Source organism: Echinops telfairi, unplaced genomic scaffold (assembly GCF_000313985.2).
Source record: "Echinops telfairi isolate 266 unplaced genomic scaffold, ASM31398v2 ScPeMD7_7469;HRSCAF=8507_1, whole genome shotgun sequence".
NCBI lineage: Eukaryota > Metazoa > Chordata > Mammalia > Afrosoricida > Tenrecidae > Echinops > Echinops telfairi.
In genome coordinates this window covers 48,568,874-48,575,328 of record NW_022111373.1, presented here as the reverse complement: position 1 = coordinate 48,575,328, position 6,455 = coordinate 48,568,874, and the positions used below count along the sequence as shown (strand labels likewise).

Genomic DNA, 6,455 nt, shown 5'->3' with positions numbered 1-6,455 from the left:
AAAAAAAAGACACCAGTACAAAGAAACAGTTAATTCAGAGCACAATAACCTGGAACCCATAGACTAGCCCAAGAGCAAAATAGTCTAAACCAATTTGGTGCAGATTGGAATAGAAGAGGCCTCACCTGGCTAATGCTTTGCTAATTTTCTAAAAAAGATACATTGAAAGCTAATACCAATATCATGTATGAGCTGAACTATATAATAAACTGCAGATTATTCTCATTCCATAGTTTTCTTAATTGCTTCTATTCATCCTCTTTATGTTAATAAGTTACATGTTATAAATTCATTTTAGGTATCATTATGGGTAAATAATTTGACTCGGTAGGTCCATTCTGGAAATAATAGGGGGAATTTGGAAGTCCAGAATGAATAGAATAAATTACCTGATTCTCTTGCTGATGTAGGACTCATACATTCTCTGCACATGCAGAAGTTCATTTCCTTCTCTGTGATCTGCTTATACTACCTCCTATGCCAGGAAGTTTTTGCCCATTCATAACAGCCACACATAAAACTATGCAGCCATCCTGACCTCCACAAGCTATTTCTTCCTCTGTTCTCCTCTCATCTTTGTATACTTCTCTGTGACACTGGTCATAAAGCCCTTCAAATGCTGGTTTATCTCTCACCCTGTCAAATGAGACTGGGAACACTGTGAGAGGTACATTGTGAGGTACATCACCTCTGACAAGACCTTCAAACAAATAAAATGTTGGTTCTGTGTTTGCTTCTAGAAAACTTTTGTTTCTCAAGAAAACGTCCCCTTTGTGTTAAGAATAGTTTGAATTTTTGGAAGAGAAATGATCTGCCAATAACATAGAATTCATCCTACAGGGCTGATGGACAAAAATGTGCAACGAAGGGCAAAGGACAACACAAAACTAAACCCATGTATTGTGGACATTGAGAAATACATACCTACCTGTATTCTTCAGATAAAAAGAAAATTGTATCAGACACCATGTCTGCCCCTCTGTGCCCTCTCTCACTGCAGCCACATGTGGGGCCGCCCGTTCCTCTGAAGTTTTAATTGTATTCATACATATGCACTTAAAAATACTTGGCTTTACGTCAGACCTTATACCTTTCTCATCCCGTCTTGAGACTTCTCCGTGATGCTCACAGGAGTAGAATAGAATAGATGCTCATAGGGAACTATTCTATACTTATGCCTACTCAATTCTGAAACGCACAGGATTTAACACCAGTGAGACTCCTTTGATCAACTGAAGGTTGGTAGCTGACGGTAAGTATATCTCCACTTTCTCAAAAGGTAGATAGATCTAAGACACATTGCAGAAGGCTCCTCAGACTGTTCCACTTGACTGAAAACCTGTTGTCCATCTTGTAAAATCCTGCTCTTGAATTTTCCTTCTTCCTGGTTTGCTCTCCCCTGAAGCTAAGGATCACATTCCCCAGTAAACTGTCCACATTCTGAGCTGTTTTCCCTCGGGAATCACTTTGCAATAAACCAGACTATGTTGTACATCAAGTTAGCAATGTCTTCAGAAGTGAATATAATAATGCTATGTGTTGAAGAGAATGAGATCTGGCCAAAGAACAGAGAGGAAAATTCATAGGTGTAAGTCTATATGTGAGAAAAGAAGAGAGAAATAACAGAACTACACTTTGGATTAAAAATACTAGAAAAGCTGAAAACTAATCCAAAAATTATAAAGATAAAATGAAGTATTTTATCTTGAGGGGGCAGGAGGACAGAAAAGTAGGCACAACTAAAATAGGAATCTGAAGAGTAACAAAATTCAACCATCGAAAGTGACCTCTTTGAAAACGTCAATAAACTAGGTAAGTATTGGAAAAATTTGATAGTCTTATTTAGCTCATTAAACCTAAAACACTAAATGGATTGTCACAGTTATGAATACATTCAATCTTCTAAATCCAAAGAAAAAGATACATGTATACACCCAGCATCCATTTAGTCTCAAAAAAATATTGGCAGTGAAGAGATGTGCATGTTATCAACGTACTTCCATTGTCTGACTCTGAAAATATAAAAACATCTAAATGTGTATTCTGAAGGAAATCTTGCAAAATAATAGTATAGATGTCTTGGAAAATTGCTTTTTGAAAAAGAATTTAATTTTCCTTCTTTTTTTAGATTTAGTAAAATTAAGTTCTTTTTTTCTCTTCTTCAGCAGAACAACGTGTTTGGTTTGTTTTTCCCAAAGACATGAATGATGCTATTTACCTTTTAGTTTCCACCATTTCTGACTCATGACTTCACAGGGATTGTGTTGCTGATAAGTGGAGTCAAGGTGGTTCTGACTCATGGCGATGGCACGGGTGCTAGGTAAAACCACTTTATAGGCTCTCAAGGCTGTGGCCTTTCCAAAGCAAAGTGTCAAGCCTGTCTTCGTCGCGTCTCGGCATGGGTCCTAACTGCCAATCTTTCCACTAGGAGTGAAACACTTAGTTGTTTGCATGCTTTAGGGTCTCTCAAAAGGGATTGTAGTATTTTAAATCATTTAGAATTTGTAAAGTTTGAACTCACTAGCTACTCCACAGTAAAAGGCTGCGGCGTCTTACATAAAGAGTACAGCCTTGGAAACCCTACTGAGGAGATTTGCATTGTCCCACTGGGACTCTACATAGCAGAAGCTTGACAACAATGAGTAATTATAGCTGTGTTTACGCTGACAAAGGCTGACCCAAGGAGTTTCCAATTTAAAACTGGATGTGTTCGCAGAGTAAAAATGTCTGTCTCTTTTTTGCCTAATATCATCAAAGCAGATGATAATCTTCCTCCTCATCATTGCTACAATTTCCAAAGGATTTGAAACTAAGAAATCATGATCACAGGGATTAGTTACAAAGAAGAATAGAGTCAATATTTTTTTATTCTTGTTCAGATTTTAAAACCAGGAAAATCTAAAGTTGGGATCTTAAAATAGAGCACATCTGAAGCAATACATAGTCCAAACTCCTCTCAGTTATTAAAAAATAAGCTGAGTTCCAAAGAGATAATATGATTGTATTATTAGTTAGTGTTACCACTAGTATTTTAACTCAGTTTAATGACTGCTTCATTTACTGTTTGTTCTGCACTCACACAAATGCTCCTGTGCCTTGACTGAGGAAGCAGATACGATATGTCGGAGATGGAGCCAGAGAATGGACCCGTCCAGTACGAGGGCACTCCAGGTGTGACAGCGGAGGAGCTGCTTTCTCTGAGTGGAGTCGATCATGGTGACATAAGTCGGGGAAAGTCTTTGGGAATGGAGCTTGGAGTCTTCATCTGCTGATGAGCACTAGTCAAGGTAAAGAGGAACAGCTAAAAAAAAATCTGCTAATAGTAAGAACTTGGAATGTGTGACATATGAATCTAGGAAAATTGGAAGTGGTCAAAAATGAACTGGAGGCTCTCATGCCAGACTTTCCTCTGCCTTATCTGCATGCCCACGGTCCTTACCCACATGGCCACTCTTCAGCAGCTTGGAGGAAGGTGGTGCCTGATAGACAGCAAAAGCTTTGAGGAATACATGGAGGAACTGGGAGTGGGAATGGATCTTCGAAAAATGGGAGCAATGGCCAAGCCTGACTGTGTCATCTTTACTGATGGCAGCATTTTGACAACAACAGTTTTCTTGTGACCTGGGAGGAAAGTTTGAAGAAACTACAGTGAATGGCAGAACTCAGACAGTCTGCCACGTCACAGATGGTGCTTTTGTCCAACCCCGGGAGAGGGATGGGAAGGAGAGCACAGCAATGAGAACAGTGGAAGGTGGGAAATGAGGGGTGGAATGTGTTGTGAACAATAGCACCTGTACTCAGACCTATGAAAACGTAGAATAAACATTCTACCATCATTTGCACAAGAATTGGTGGTGAGACTGAACAAGCTCAGTTCAATGAGAAAATCTCTGTATTGTGTTTTTTTTGTTTGTTCTTATATTCCATTATTTCTATCACACATACTTTACATGCCACATTTCAAAGTGTTTCTTTTATTAGGATCATCTCTGATGAATAAATAAATATGTTTGTGCTTAAAAAAAGGAGAATGAAATCTATAAAGATTGATATTCTAGGCACTAGTGAGCTAAAATGGAGTAGCATTGGCCATTTTGAATATGAAAATCATATGATTTACTATGTCAGGAATAATACTATAAGAGGAATGGTGTGGCCTTTGTTATGAAAAAGAGCACTGTAAAGTCCATCAGGAAGCACAATGCATGTGCATAGGATTATATCTATCAATCTTCAAGGAAATCCAGCCAATACAACTATTATTCAAATGTATGCACCAACCAAAAATGCTACTTATCAAGAAATTCAAGAAATCTACCAACATTGTCAGTCAGAAATTAATCAAGTGTACAATCAAGGTGCATTAATAATTATTGGTAATTAGAATGCAAAAGTTGGGAACAAAGAGAAAGGAATAGAAGTTTTAAACTATGGTCCTAGTGATAGAAACAAAGCTGGGGATCATATATATAATTTTGAAAGACCCATGACTTTTTCATAGCAATAACTTTTTTCAATTACACAAAGGTGACTTTAGACAAAGACGTCTTCATTTTTAATACACAGAAATCACATTGACTGTGTCTGTTGGATGCGACAATGGAGACCCTCAAATCAGCAGCTAAAACCAGGCCAGAAGCAGACTGTGGAGCAGACCATCAATTGCTCATATGTAAGTTCAGGTACAGCTGAAGAAAATGAAAACAAGTGCACTAGAACCAAATTATGACCTGAGTCTAGCCCACCTGAATTTTGAGAATCTCAAATATAGATTTCATGTATATAACACGAACGACAGGTCTGATGAGCTGTGGGAGACATCAAGACCATCGTTCACGAAGAAAACAAAAGATCATGAAAAAGACAGGAAAGGGCCCTTGGGCCGGAAGGAAAAGGGTGGGCTCCACCGGGGTCTCTCAGCAGCCCCTGCCCCGGATGGCAGCAGTCGTTCTAGGGGGAGACACCATGCATGGGCCCAGACTGCATCTTCTGGAATCATCCTGAGGAACGGGCCTCCTGGGGGCCCAGCAGAAGGCACTGAGGATTGGAGCAGCGTGGAGCACAAGGAAGAGCCAGAGGAACTCCTACCAACCCCTCAACCAAGAGCCTGACCCAGAGGAAGCAGAGCTGGCACCTGTGGGCGATGGCGGGGACGCCATTGCTGACATCCGGTAGCGGATCCAAGCCCTGGGGCTGCATTTGCCAGATGCTCCGCTAGAGAGTGAAGATGAGGAGGAGGAGCGAGCTACAGCCTCGAGCAGCCACAGCTCTATCCCTGTGGACCCAGAACACACAGAACTGGTGAAAAGGACAAAAAGGCCGGGTTACGTCTGCCTGCGCCAGGGGTTCCCTCCTGGGCTCTGAGATCTCGGACGCTCAGTAGGAAGACGTGGTACAGGCTCTCCAAGCGCGGCAGATGGCCCCAGCCTGGAAGAGACTACAACACTGACAGCTGCCTTTCGGACCCTGCGTTCCAGGCCACCACTGAACAAACACGTGCCTGGTTTTTCATGTCCATCTCCCTTTCCACATCAAGGCGAATCAAGACTTCTTCTCAGAGACCCTCTTTAGTCAGTTCTGCACATTTGGGGATCTCCACTCAAGCCCAACCCCCCTTAGCATGTATCGCTCTATGGAGAATAAAACACCCTGTGTACACACACGTACACACACACAAAGACAGGAAATAAAGAAAATAGCAAAGCGGATGTGGGAAGAGACATAAAACTTGCCATTAGTTGCAATATTCAAAGTCTATGGACAGAATATTGGATGATTCAGGAAGCATCAAGAAAAGATGGAAAGAACAGCGTGCCAAAAAGAACCTGCCAATTTCTGCCTTTTCAGTAGCATATGAGCAATAGCCAATGGTGCTGAAGAAATAAGTTAAAGCCAAATTGAAAGCATTCACTAAAAATCAGGTTCTAGGAATTGATGGAATGAAACTGAAATGTTTCAACAAGCTAATGAAACACTTGAAGCACTCATCTATGCCAGGAAATTTGGAAGACAACTACTTGGCCAACTGCCTGGAAGAGCTCTTTATTTGTATCCATTCCAAAGAAAGGTCACACAACACAATGCTAAAATTATAGAACAATGTCATTAATATAACATGCAAGTAAAATTTTGCTTAAGATCCTCCAACAAAGGGTGCAGCAATACATGGACAGGGAACTGTCAGAAGTTAAAGCCAGATTCAGAAGAAGACATGGAACAAGGGATATCATTGTTGTTATCTCATGGATCTTGTTGAAAGCAGAGAATACCAAAGATATTTACTTATATTTTATTGACCATTCCAAGGCATTTGACACTATAGGTCATTAAAAAAAAAACTATGAATAACCTTGAGAAGAATGAGAATTCCAGAACACTTTAATGTGCACAAACTTGTACATGGATCAAGAGGCAGTTGTGCAAATGGAACAGGGAATACTTTATGATTTCAGATC

General features: G+C 40.3%; 2 pseudogenes; both read left to right on the top strand.

Annotated features, from left to right (window-relative positions):
- Window positions 1-3,443: 3,443 nt before the first annotated feature.
- On the top strand, window positions 3,444-3,822 carry LOC101664455 (annotated as a pseudogene).
- A 1,113-nt stretch (window positions 3,823-4,935) lies between these two features.
- LOC101648871 lies at window positions 4,936-5,449 on the top strand (annotated as a pseudogene).
- Window positions 5,450-6,455: the final 1,006 nt, after the last annotated feature.